Source organism: Mustela nigripes, chromosome 2 (assembly GCF_022355385.1).
Source record: "Mustela nigripes isolate SB6536 chromosome 2, MUSNIG.SB6536, whole genome shotgun sequence".
Lineage (NCBI taxonomy): Eukaryota > Metazoa > Chordata > Mammalia > Carnivora > Mustelidae > Mustela > Mustela nigripes.
The window spans coordinates 212,883,912-212,898,110 of record NC_081558.1 but is presented as its reverse complement, the minus strand read 5'-3'; positions in this window follow the sequence as shown (position 1 = coordinate 212,898,110).

The following is a 14,199-nucleotide window of genomic DNA, read 5'->3' as shown; positions in this document are numbered from 1 at the left end:
ATCAGTTAAGTTTTGGGGAGTCAGCCGGTATGCATGGGCCTTGACAGTGCCAAGAATGGGTGCCCCAATCCCTGTGTTGTTCAAGGGTCCACTGTAATCTCAGAAGAAAGGAAAAGACTTTGAATCACTTTAATTTAGCTTCAAGAATAAAACGACTGTTTCTTCACTTTTCCCTTCACTTCTCCAAGGATGACCAAAAACTTTATCAAAGACACTTTGTCTTTCTCCATGTGCATTTTTGTCGAAGGAGGATTTGATCTGGACTTGTTTCAGATCTCCTCTGGCCCAGAGACCCTCTCAAAGAAAAGTTCGTTAGGAGAATAATAACGTGGGTTGAAGGTGGAACATTTCTGAGCTAGCTGAGTTCGATGTCAGCAAGCATTCTTAGTGCCGACATTACACAAGATCATGCTGGCCTGTGCTGTGCTTCTATCTGCTATAGGTCTGAATGCACCCTGCCCTGATGGACGGACGGATAGATGGATGACAGATGCTGGGGTTATGCTGTCATCCCCACCATGGCTAGGGGAGCCTGTTCTTAGGAAAGGCAGGAAGCTTTTTCGTGACTTTTTGATGTGGTTTACCTTTCACTTCTCAGGAGAAAATTTGTAACAATGGGCATCATACTTTTATTGAGGACTTTCCCCAGATCCTAGAGTTCAGAAGTAAAAGCCTCCTGGGTTTCATTCAGGAAACTTCCAGCTGCTTAAAGGAGAGGCACATGAAGCATTGGACATGGTTAGGTTTTCAGAGTTGTTCTCCGAAAGGGCTTGAGTAACAGAAGGAAAAACCACCAAGCCCACACGTGACTGTGTGACAGAGCATGACTTTCATGAGGTTGCTGCTCTGGGCTGCTGTTTACAGAACGTGGGAATGTTTGTACAGATAAGGGTGGGTTTCATGATGATAAATACGTCAGGGGCTGCTTTTCCTGTCCTCACCACCTCCTCCTCATTTAAATCAATATTTATCAAGAAACATTTGATTTTCCAATATCTTATGTTTGCACAGATGTTTTGGTTTCTTTATTAAAAGTTCCTTCACATTTGCAAGGGAAGTGTCAAAAGTTAAAAATGTAAATTAAATCAAGAAGCGGGAGGTTGATGCCAAGTGCAAAGAACAGGATAAAAAGCGTTCAGGAAGACAATGGAAGTGGCTCAGAGGTCCTTCAAAGCCTTCACAAGTTCCAAACGTTCTTCATAAAATAACTTCCTGTCTACAAAGTGCTTGTTAAGCTTTGACTTGTGTGCATTTCGATTTATGTCTATGAATTTATTTTAAACTTGCTTCTCTTATGACTCTGGGCACAAACTGTAATCCCGCTCCTTAAAAGTGGTGACAGAACGTTTGCACACAGCCGTGTGAAGGTCATGTTCACAGCAGAGTGCATGCGGAACACGTCAAGGGAATGAGAAGTGTGGGAGTTAAGTTATCCGAGAATTAAAGTGAGGGAAATTTCTTTTATATGAGAATAACGTTTACTTGTGATTCTAATCCCCACCCTGTACCTACCCTGATTTCTCTTGTTAGTTTGTAGAAATCAAGGCTCAGATATCTATCTATCTATCTATCTACCCATCCATCCACCCATCCACCCATATATCTGTCCATCTATCCATTCATCTGTCTCCTTCCTTCCTTCCTTCTTTCCTTCCTTCCTTCCTTTCCTCCTATCTATCCATCCATCCAACCATCTATCTACCCGTCCATGCATCCATCCATCCATCCATCTGTGTATATCTGTGCATCTGTCTATTTTTTTTTTCCTATTGAGCATGGCTGTTACAATCATATGGCATTGGATTGCTTCACAGGGTAGCTTAGTACATTGTCCCTGTACTTTAAGGGCTTTGCCTTGATTTTCTTTAGGTTTGACAGAAGTGTAGCCATTTCTAGAACACAGTGTTTCACAGCTGAGCCTTCAGTTGGGACCCCCGTCATTGGTGATAGTTGAATATTAGGTTGGGTCCTTACCTGGTATGATTATTGTGTTTTGGGCTCTGTCATCTGAGTTGGTAGGAGTTGCGGGGGTGGGGTGGGGGTCCTTCTGACTAGTCCAGTGGTTCTCTGAGTCCTGTGACATCTGTCAGTCCCAAGAGTGAAAGCTGGTGGGCCCTCTGTCCAGTGGGCGAAGTGATGGTCTGGCTGGCACTGTTTCCCTGTAAACTCAATCACAATAACTACAGAGGAACAAACAAACAAACAAAAACCCAGCTAATTATGACAACTGTGAAAATCTTGGAGCCAGAGATTCTCAAGTGGGGTTAGATACATGGACAGATTGAAACGCTGGGCCTGCCTTTACTTTGCAATGAGCAACATCAGAGTTTAGAAATGGCCAGAAGTCTCAAATTGATAATCTTGGCTCAGCTCTAGAGCACACTCTGTATTAGTTAGTGGTTGTCAAAAAAAAAAAAAAAAAAATCAAAACATAAAGAAACAAAACAAGGAAAAACCAAAAACCTCTTGGCATATTTCAGCCAGAAATATCCCTTAGTTGTTTAAATTCTACTTCACCTGGTTCAATGATTTTATCCTATTTAAGATTTCTTCTTATTGAATTTCTTGGACAAACACAAGGAGCCACCTGTTTACCCTTCACTCATGTTGAGGAGGAGAGGTGGTTGATATGACTGAGGAAATCCTGCAGGCCTGGCAGGAGAGGGGCAGCCACGTATGGTGGGGGTCCCACTGTGCCCCTTCATTGCACTTTGGGGGGCTGCTACTTATGACATAGGTGGGGTCCCTGGGACACCACACTGGAGCTGAGTCTTGTCCTTCAGGAAACACTTTCTGTCTCACTTACCCTACCCTGTAAGAAAATGAGAATCCAGCTACGAATTTCAAATGTCTATACAGCTGAACATTTCTTCCAGTCCCTGGTCACAGGTAAGCCCTTCCGACTCGGATGTTCTCAGAACTGCCTTGATACCTGGCCATTCTCCCTGCCAGGTCTTCTTGCTAATTACCTTGGCAGTCCCAGGATCTTTGAGCCAAAGCCTGGGCAGTGTGGGGTGGGAGTGGAGGAGTAGGTTTGGTGCCATCCCAGTCACTGGCTGTTCTTTGTCTTCAAGTTCATCCATCTGATCCTTCTCACTCTTGCAGATGTCTTTGTTCTCTCTTTGAGGTGGGACCCTCTTCTCAGTGCTTTGGCCTTTTCTTGCTTTCCCATCTCTTGTGAGAGATCAGGCACTCTCTTGCTAACTCTTGGTGGTCCAGACACTTGGCTATTTCTGCTCGGCTTTGTTGGCTAGCCCTCTACCGTGTGTATTAGAAACTGGTGTCCCTATTGGTTGAATGAATGGGACCCAGTTGGGTGCAGTGAAGCATGCAGCTTTGTTTCCCACACTTACTGCTCAAGTCTGAGACTCTTTCCCACCCCAGATCCAAGTCTTGTCAGGCGCCAGACTTTCTCCATCACTTCCAGATACTCATTAACAGTCCAATTTTTAAGTACTGAGAAGTTCAGACAAATCTACCAAATAAAAGTCCCTTTCTCATTCATTTTCCAGTTCGTGAAAAGATCCTCTGCATCTTGAGCTTGTCTCAGACCTGGAAGAGGCCCATGGCTCCCTGGCTCCCAGCTGGTTCCAGTTCTTCCTCCATTCCCTCTTCTGCTTCTCCTTCCCCACAAACCTTTGCCTCTGGCTTCCCAGGGTGGGAGCAGGATGAGAGAGGACAGTGAGGGGGACTGCTTAAAGACTGATTGCAGTTGAGGTCCCAGCCTTGGCTCTCTTTCATGCGATGTTGGTGTTGGGACGTCAGGGCTCCTGAAGGAACCTCTCACTCCATCTCTCTGTGGCAGTATGGTGCCCTCTGTGTTTATCACTCTGTCCCCAGATTCTTCACCCATGGTACACATCCAGCCTCTTCTCTCAAGGTTCCCTTGCCCTCAGAAGCCCATCAGCCTTCCATGGGCCCCATGGCATGAGAGGACACGCAGGGCATCTTGCCTCACCATGGGTGGTAGCTCTGCACACTCCCAGCATGGTCCTTCCTACTTACCTGCTCTCAGGGAGCTCCAGGCCACCTGTCTGAGAGGTTCTTCCCCTGGGGATCAGCCACCAGTCCCTGTGTCCCAGCAGCTTGCCTTGAATGGTTCTTCTGAAGCTCCTTCACTGGTTTGAGCTCAGCGTGTGTCCATGCTCATGCATTTCCCCATCCGAGCCCCCATCCCCCTCCCCTGACAATGCTCTTCCTGGAGAAGTGCCAGGTCCCTGATCTCTTCCATGGTCCCCTTTGTGTTCCCTTCCAGAGTCACACGGGGATCTGTGAGATCTGTGTGCCCTTCTCTTCCCCACCCTTCCTGTTAGTAGATGGTGTCAGGGGAGTATTTCCAGCACACAGAGACCAGCAAATCCAATAAACCAGCCCCCTCCCTGCCCTGAGTCCAGGTTTTAGGAAGGCCCCCCCTCCCTCCTATGCATAGGGGAGCATCAGTCTCCCATCCTAGCTGTTCATGAAGGCTCTGGATCCCCTGGATACAAGAGGTCACTGTAACTTCATGTCAAGGGAGCCTGATGACCCCGGTCTGCTGGGATGGACCTCAACATCGTGAGGATCGCATGCCTGTCCATTCTTACTCATTATGTCATACTGAGAACAATGGCTAGATTCCTTCTAACTCTAAATTAGTCGGTTTTATTATTCTGAGTTTTACCTTACAGTTTTAGTAATTTACTCTGTCTCTATAGAGTTTGCCCCATTGGCTCGGGTTCCCCTCAAGAATGGAGGCCTGTGTTCTCTCTGAGGCTGAGAGTGTCGCTGGAAGATGCCTCTGTTGTCAGCACTTTTTGGTGTCCGCTGATGATGCCACCTGCCCAAGGCCATGCCTCTTTCCCCGGGGCAGCCCATGATTAAGTCATCATAGGAATATCAGCTTCGCAGGGAGAACCAGGTCTGATAGGTTAGATTTGAATGTATGTCAGTAGATCTGTATCATCTGTATCAATGTATCTCTAGTTTAATGAGGTTTACTTAGAAGAATTGGCCCACAGAACTGTGGGGCTGACACATATGAAATCGGTGGGATGGGCCAGCAGGCTGAGTACTTAAGCAAGAGAAAATATTCCAGTCTTGAGTCTGACATCTGCTAGGCAGACTGGCAGACCGGACACTCAGGATTTTTATGTTGCAGCCTGGGGGTAAGATTCTTTCCTTCTTGAGAAACCTCAGTCTGTTCTCTTAAGGGTTTCAAGTGATTGGATGAGGCCCACCAATAGGGAAAGTGACCTGCTTCACTTAGAAGTCAATCAATTGTAGATGAGAACCACGCCTACAAAAATGTCATCACAACGGGGTGCCTGGGTGGCTCAGTCACTTAGATCATGATCCCAGGGAGTCACTTAGGTCATGATCCCAGAGTCTAGCTCAGGGGGAAGTCTCTTTCTCCCTCTCCCCCTGCTCTTGTCCTGGTCTCTCTCTCTTTCTAAGGAATAAGTAAGATCTTAAAAAAGATAAAGTCACAACAACACCTAGACTAGTGTTGGACATCGGAGCCTCACATAGAACTCATCACACAGCAGGAGTTAGAGTCCTGGCCCCTTGGCCTTATATCCCAGCTCTGAGTGGTCAGCCCAGCTCCAGTGGGCACCCTGGGGTCATCTGAGGCTGTTCTGAGGGCTTGGTCTTGGTTCACCTCTCCCCATGCCCAGCCCTGCTGACTCTGCCTGCGTCCATGCTTGTTGATTGCCCTGCCTGCTTCTCTCCAGCTCAGGTTCCACTTCCCTGGGAACCCATCGCACAATGCCAGCTAATTTGCAAACTCCGGCCACGGCAGTGGACCGTTGTTTCCTGAGCTGCCTTTGCTACCATGGGTGTGTAATTCACCCTCATTGTAATTCACACTCACCTTTGAATGACCTTTAATAGCAAGGAGTGTGATGCCAGTGGACCAAGTATTTAAATTGCACAAATAATCCCCCCCAAACTTGTATTAAGTTCTTTTCCATAAACCATTTGACAACTAAAATTAGTTAATGTTAACTGTACTTGCTATGTTCCAAGAACCCCTCAAAGCTCTTAATTATTTATTCATTATAACTTTTATTATTTTTTATTAATTTTTTAAAAAAGATTTTAATTATTTATTTGCCAGAGAGAGATCACAAGTAGGCAGAGAGGCAGACGGGGGGGCGGGGGGGAAGCAGGCTCCCCACTGAGCAGAGACCCTGGGATCATGACCTGAGCCAAAGGCAGAGGCTTTAACCCACTGAGCCACCCAGGCACCCCTAATTTTTTATTTTTTTTAAATTAACATATCATGTATTATTAGCCCCAGGGGTACAGGTATGTGAACTGCCAGGTTTACACACTTTACAGCACTCACCATAGACATACCTTCCCCAGTGTCCATAACTCAACCACCTTCAAAGCTCTTTAAATGGCTTATTTAGTCCTCACAGCAGACTTGGAAGGTAGATATTGCTGTTGTATCTGTTTTATAGATGTGCAGCTGGAGGCACAGAGAGGTTAGCTAACTTGCCCAGGGTCAAACAGCTTGTCTTCTCATGAAGATGGTATGAGTGTGAGGGGGGAGGTATAGAAATAGGGCAGCTGAGCTCGCCTCCCATATCTGAGAATTGGCATCTGCTCAAATTCCCCGTGGAAGTGTCTCGAGGCTTTTTGCTTTGGGAGAATGCCTTTTGTGTGTGGAGATGCAGCCTGGCATGATAGGATTTCTGGGTTTGCCCACGCCGCGTCTGAAACTCCAGTGTGGGGGACACCTGCTGGGAGGGTGCCTGAAGTCCACATTCCTGAACTTTCAGGAAGGCCGTGTGGGCAGGACGAGATTTTTGGAAGTTAAACCAGAGAAGGGATTCCTGAAACTTAGCAGTTCAGAGGTAGCTGGTGAACTAAGTCATTCTTGGGAGAAACTAGGAGACATTAAAGGAAAGACTAGCTTGTGTACCCCTCGGAGTAGATTTTTGGCCTCGGGACTGAAAAATTCGATTTACTGGGTAATCAGTCCAACGGTAATGTTGTTCGGCTCTTTTAGGGAAACCCTTCCTACTTTTCTGGGTTTTGACCGTCAAAGAAGATTATGGAGCTTGAGAGAAGGTCTGCAGTGGAAATGATGCACAGAAAGTTTTGGGGAGGTTTGGCTCCTGCCCGTCTTCTCTGGGGGTGACCAGGGTGTGACATACCCCGCCCCCCGCACCTCCCACCCAGGAGACAGCACGGCTCATGGTGTAACAGAGCTGGGTTTGAATCCTTGGTGATGGGTCTCTCACCAGCTCTGGGATCTTTGCCACCAAGTGTCCCCCTGTGCACCCTTTATCCACGAGGACGGTGTTAATTCGTTCTATCAGGATTATGCCCTCTCTCATGTCTGTAAGAAGTCTGTCTCCCTTTAGACTCTCCGGGAGTGAGACACACTCCATGGAACATTTTCATCCTACAAAACCCCAAGAACCAGTTTTTGCATGGGGTGATCAGTTAATTCCTACTGAACAACCCATTAATAGTGGAATGCATGGAAAATCCCATATGGACGGCATGCCCATCAGCAAAGCAGGAAGTATGTTCTAAACCCTGTGCCAGCGAAGGGCATTTGTGGCAAGGCTCAGGACTTCTTTTTTAAAATACGTAGGAGGATTAAAAAAATTACTTCCAAATTGGGTCCAGTACAAATAAGGTGATCTTTATGCAATGCTCTTAAACTCGTTGGAAGTCGGGGGGATGGAAAAACTGGGTTCAGAACTCCTGCTGGTGAGACACCCATCACCAGTGTGCCAAATTGTTTGAACAAAGCCGGTGGGCACAAAACTACTTTCATGGTGAGTTCAAGGCTCTTTGGAATTCCTCATCTCTTACTCTATTAATGTACTTGGTTGTCATTTTGGTTCTCTTATGGGTTGCCTTGCCACTCAGGAATTTAGCATTTTTTTTTTGTTGTTGTTGTTTATAACATTGGGATGTTAATATAATATCAATAAATTTAACTGAGAATTAGTGATTTTCATATACACCCTCAAAACAATTAGGTATTATTAACAGTGTTTTGATTTTTCTGCCCAGTGCTATTAATTTAAAAATATGCAATGGATCTCACTGTTTGCAAAGATAATATCAATGCATTTGTCGTCTTTAAGATTTGATCTTGTGATTGCATTAAGACAAAATTCACTGTGAGAGTCAGGTTTGTTTCTCAAACAGACTTTGGGATTCTGTTCCCCTCGATGCATGTTGTTAGATGAACTTTCTTAGAAATACATGGTGTTCCTTTAACCTGTGGCCTGCTTGTCAGTTGTCTGCTTTATGAAATGACCAAATATTTATGTTTTTCCAGTTGAACTTGGGGAAAAAAAAAAAAAAAACCTCTGGCAAATGTGTTTCCTTTAACAGAAGGCTCAGTGTAAAGGGGGAGAGAAGAGGTATTTATAGCTGTTTTCTCTCTCTTGATGTCACCCGCCTTTCAAATGGAGCCTGTTTTCCTTCAAATGTTGCATTTTTACGGGGACCTCAAGGCAGATCATGGTCCCCAGACCTAGAGGCCATGGTGCTGTTTTGCTGCTGTGTGTTTGGTTTTGGTGGAAACTGGCAGCTGTACCTTCCACTCTGAGGTCAGCTCGATGCTTTCCTGTGCGAAGGGCCAGGCGGAGAACGGGAGAAGCGTCCTTCCCTCGAGAGCAGCAGGGGCTTTGCAGGGTCCGGTGTGTATGGGCACACTGATGTGTCCATTCATTCTGTTCTCCCCAAGACGACAGAATGGGAAAGTAACACTGTGGCCGGAGGACGATTTAGGGTCGCCAAGGACAAAAGACTGACCCTAAAGCACAAAATGAAATGAAAGCAAGCAACAGCCAAACCAGACGCAAGCAATCTTATAAGAAGCATACAGTTGTGGCCATTGTGAGGCTCAGACACAGTTCATGGAGACCCTTGCTATTTTTTTCCCAGCAAAACTGCTCCTGTTTATCTTGGCAACATTTCTTTATGATGGAGAGCAAAAGGAGACCCTTCTGGGGATTCTCTAAGATCCCAAGAACAGCCTTCCTGAGTTCTAAGTCCAGGCAGAAAACATCCTGGGGATTCCCCAGTGGAAGCATACACCTGCGCGTGTTCACAGTGTCAGCCTGAAGGGAGCCAACAATAAACAGCATGCATTCTGGGCTCCTCACAGGCTTCTGGAAGCAGAGAGCCGATGTGGAAGCAATTCAGAGCACCCAGACCTCTCCTTTTTTTCTGGGTTTTGAATTCCATCTCCCTAGTGTTTGCACCTCCCATAAGCAACTCTTTCGTTGCAGAAACTCAGTTGCTGGGAGAGCAGCCTGGACAGCTTGCCTCTGCCTTCACCCCTGCTTTCTCTAAAGTAGCCTCAGGCTCCTTTGCCTCCTGGCTCCTGGGGCACAGGTGGGCAAGGGTCAGCCTCTGCGGGCTTGCTAGAGGGATCGTGCCTATCTCTGTCCGGCTCTGCGTGTAGGGACGGCTGTTGGATCCTTGAGGGGGGCGTGGTGGTAACACTTGCTCCACAGAAATTTCCACATGCTTCCTATCAGTTTCCCTGGGAGCCGGTGGTCACCCAGGTAACAGTACGCCACTCCTTTTGTGGCAGTGGAGTTCCGCCCACCCGCCAGAGCTGGCCTCACTGATGTGCTGTTGGATCCGGCCTTTCCTCTGTCTCTCCCAGTGTGGACCGTCCTTGGTTCTTCTGTCTCTAGAATCTCTATGTCACCTACTCCACCAACCAGTTCCCTCCATCCTACATTGCTCACCAAATACCATCTTTGCTATCATTAGCAGATGAGAACAGCAAGCAAAGTGGATTGTAGATTTCTTGAGGGCAATACTTGTGCCCCATTACATCCCTAACTGCTAGCAATTTTGGAAGCACAGTAGATCCACAAGTGTTGAGTGGGTGAGTGCACCACTGCTTTTTCTTCAAACTTCTCTCCCTTTCTCTCTCTGGGCTGCTCAACAGCTCTTAAGAATAACTTGCGTTGGGGGTATCTGGTTGGCTCAGTCAGTTAAGTGTACAGCTCTTGATTTTGGCTCAGGTCGTGATCTCAGGGTCTTGGAATTGAGCCCCACATTGGGCTCTGCTCAGTGCGGAGTCAGCTTGGGATTCTCTGTTCTTCTGCTCACACTCTCTCTTTAAAAACAAACAAAAAAAAGGCTGCCTTGACGTCCACGCACCCTCTCAACCGTCCTTTGGAGATGGGTTTTCTTGACCATTCAGCTGCAGCGCTGTTAGAGGTCCCCAAGAGTTTCTGACTTGCAGGATCCCATGCCTGTTCTCCATGCTTGTGGTTGGCTGAATGAGCTTTTCATGCTTATTCATCCCTCTGCCGATCAGATGCTGCGAACTATTCCTGTCTTACTGGATATCCTTCTTTAGATTCCATGCTATGGGTCGTTTCTAGATTTCTAATTCTCTTGTTTCCCCGCTGTGCTCTTGGCTGTTTCATTTTCTCCTTCAGTGTCCCCCCGTAATCGTATTCTGTAGCGGCGGGGGTCAGACAGGCAGTGGACCCTTGACATGTATCACTGTTCTCTTCCAGCTCCACTTCTCCCTCTGGACTCTGAACGCAGGGGCAGAGCCCAGCCCTAGTCATTGCCAAGCTCAGCGGATGGCGCATGCCGGGGGCTTGGTCCGTGGCATGCTGGGCAGGCGGATGAATGACGGATGCACAGTTGAATGAACACATGGGTTTGAAGGGCAGATCGAGGTTAGATCACAGAGGGAGACAAATACCCGTGGAACTTCTGAATTATAGAGACCAGTCAGACATTTCTGAGCTCACACTCTGTGCCGTAAGTGGACACAGAGACGAAAACACACTCTCCCTACTACACCTGTTCACCTTCGTACCTTTGCTCACCTGTCTCCTCCACCTTGCCTGCTCTTTGCCCCATTCCTACCTATTGAATGCTAAGCACCCATCCCATACTAACTCCCCCAGAAATACATTGCTATTCCATGGCGCCAGATAGAAGGGCCTTCCTTTTGCCCTCCCTGAGGACTCTCCCCCCATTCTGCTTCCAATCAGTCATTTAACTAAAAGTATTGTCCCTCCATCAAACGCTCTGTTTGAGAGCGTGCCCCACCCCATCTCCAGTGCTAGACACTCAATACATGTACAGATTGTGGTGGGTCACTCATCTTGATAATAGTTATTTATTCTCTAAGTCTTACAAATAGTGTTTACATAGAGGGATTTATGGGTTGTGCTAATTTCCAGTGATCATTTTATTTTATTTATTATTATTATTTTTCAAACATTTTTCTTGCTTTGTTTTTAAAGATTTTATTTATTTTTTAAAGGTTTTATTTATTTATTTGACAGAGAGATCACAAGTAGGCAGAGAGACAGGCAGAGAGAAAGGGGGAAGCAGGCTCCCTGCTGAGCAGAGAGCCCGATGCGGGGCTCAATCCCAGGACCCTGAGATCATGACCTGAGCTGAAGGCAGATGTTTAACCACCTGAGCCCCACCCCCCACCAGTGCCCTGGATCATGTTATTTTAAAGTTAGACCTGTGGAGCATATTCAGCATGCCTGCTTGAGCTGGATGCAGATGGTAAGAGAGCTGAAAGTGACTCTTTGATTCATAGGTATTGTAGTTTTCTGCCTCCAGGGTTGGGTAATTGCACTTTCCTCACCCCATGGTAGAAACCCAGAAGATCTCCTTCATTTACTCCTAGACATCCACAGTGTTTCAGTTTTGTGCTCAGCCTACCTCCCTTGGTGGACCTGAGATGTCTGTCCCAGCTCTAACTGTCACACAGAGAGACCAATATCCTATGACCTTTCACCAGCAACCAAGAGACTTCTCCCGCAAGTCCTTGAGCTCATTTCTCCCTGTGTCGAATTGCCCATCCCTAAACCAACCAGCCAGTGGCAAGAGGAAGGAGTCCACAGTGACAGAGTTTATCCTCAAAATGGTCATGATGGAATAGAGGCTGTACACCCAAATGAAGTTGGGGTTCCTTCTGTAGAGGACAAAGGGCCCCAAGTGTGCGGGTTACGAATGAACAAACTGTCTCCTCCATGGCCGTGCTCACCAGGACCACGGAGATGACTGCAGCCCTTCTGTCCCTGGCATCTGTCCCTCCATTTCTTCTCATGCAAGGCTGCTGTCCACCCATTATCCAGGCTCTTTTTGGTCATGGGGGCAGCTCTTCTGGGCTTTGAGTGGTGCCTCTTCCCAGGAACCCACCTCCTCTATGAAGCACATACTGTTGCAAACACAAGGTGGCCAAGAAAATCTATGTGTGGGGAGTGTCTCCTTGTTCAGTGCTTTTGGGAAACAAGAAGATCACACTGCTCAGAACATAGCATCTGTCCACCTGGCACAGCCTTACGCACCGCCTTCCGCCTCTTACGCACCGCCTTCCGCCTCTTACGCACGGCTTGCGGATGAGCAAACTGAGGCTGCTGGCTCAGCGCTAGCTGGAAGCCCCCAGCCCAGGGGCCTTTCTGCTGCTCCAGGGCTGCTTTGGCAAATGAAGCTTGCTGTTCGGGTGCTCAGCCAAGTTTGGCTTTACTCATTGCCAGTGGCCACTTTCTAACCACCACAGAGAGTCTCGTTCCCTGACTGGGAAGGACACGGAGCCTCACTGAATCTGAGGGTGGCATGAACTAGGGTCCTTGACCGTGGTAGGCTTTGGGGGAGGGCGGGTCCTTATGTGGCTCTTGTGGCTCTTTGATCTCTGCTTTTCGGCAGGACCAGGGGCTCTTGGGCAGGGGTAAGCAGTATGCTCTCAAACCAGAGTTCTCAAATGCCTGTATTTTTTGAGTTCTTAAAGTCTGGTTTGCATAATTTTCTGACTTTCTTGCTTTGATCGGGCCAGCTGTTACCTCACGCGGCTGGTAGCGTGCCGTTCCCTGGCAAAGCTGCTCTCCCCGAACTTCGTGACATTTTTTTGGATCCTTTGTGGCTTCTCAGCTGTGTTATGGATAATTTATGTTGTCAGATAAGTGCCCTCTGGATAAATGAAATATTAATAACGCCATAATGCTAATTTAAAAATACCCATTGCACATATTTAATAGAATCTTCTCTGGGCTTTACTCTTGTCTTTAAATCAGGTCCAGCAATATTCGGCCATAAATCAAGTTATTCTTTCGGCATGTAGAAATTTTGGCACCCCAGTATATTCCAGGATGACATAGGATAGTAAATCTTAGCCCATGCTTTTAAAACTCATACCCTTTTCAGCAACTGGAAACTAAATATGATTTTAACCACTTGCCCATGGAGAGCATTTAACCAAGTGATTATCAATATTACCTTTTGGATTTTGAGAAAAGGAAATTTGGGAGTACCTTTATTAACTCAAGGTCTGTGAAGCCAGGACAAGTGTAATCGAATTCATTGTTACCTGCCAACAATCCCGTCCCTGAATTAAGGAGGCAAGCGCTGCTCCATAAGGGTTGGGCGGGGAGGTGGGCAGAAATCACACATTGCTGTCCGGGAAATGCTTTGAAATATGTCCAGGGATAGAAAACCATCATTGCTGAGTTCAAGATGAATTTTCTTCGTTCTGAAAATTAGGAAAATACCCAGAAGAAAATAATAGAGAAAAGTAAGAGTCCCTTGGAATTCACATTGGAAACTCAAAGTCTGCTTCTTTTAGCGATTTCACACGCTTCCCGAGAGCTTCCCCCTTCTCTTTCTACCATCCTGCTGTCTTTCAGCCATCTAGCTTTTTTTTTTTCTTTTTTTAAACAACATCAACATCGTATTATATATGTGGTTTTGGATCTTCATATTTTCGCAAGAGTTTATATTTTCCATATCACAACAAACACTTGGTGGGGATGTTGGGCCACTGGATGAACTGTCCCAAATCACAGGCCCAAAGACTTGGCTGGTGTCCTGAGCGGAGTGGGGGCGTCAGCGGGACTGCGGAAACGTTTAGAAATAATACTGCCCGTGGCAAATATTGATTTTTGATGCAATACTTAAGACGTTTTCTAGTTTGAAAATATTTTCAACCGAAACAGTTGCCATTTGCAATTTGTCATTTTGTGAGGATTCTGTTAGATGTAATATTTTGGGATTGGATACTTTACTTGGAAAGTTGCATCAGCACAGAAATTCCCGTTATCTCCAAAAAGAGATCAGATTTTAGAGCTGTGGTGACAAGCATATTCTAAGGAAGACTTTTTTCTCTTTGCCCTCTGTCTTTTATTTCAGTTTTCTCGTGTTCTAACGTTTTTAAAAATATGGGTCCTCCTCAGCATCTACAAATGA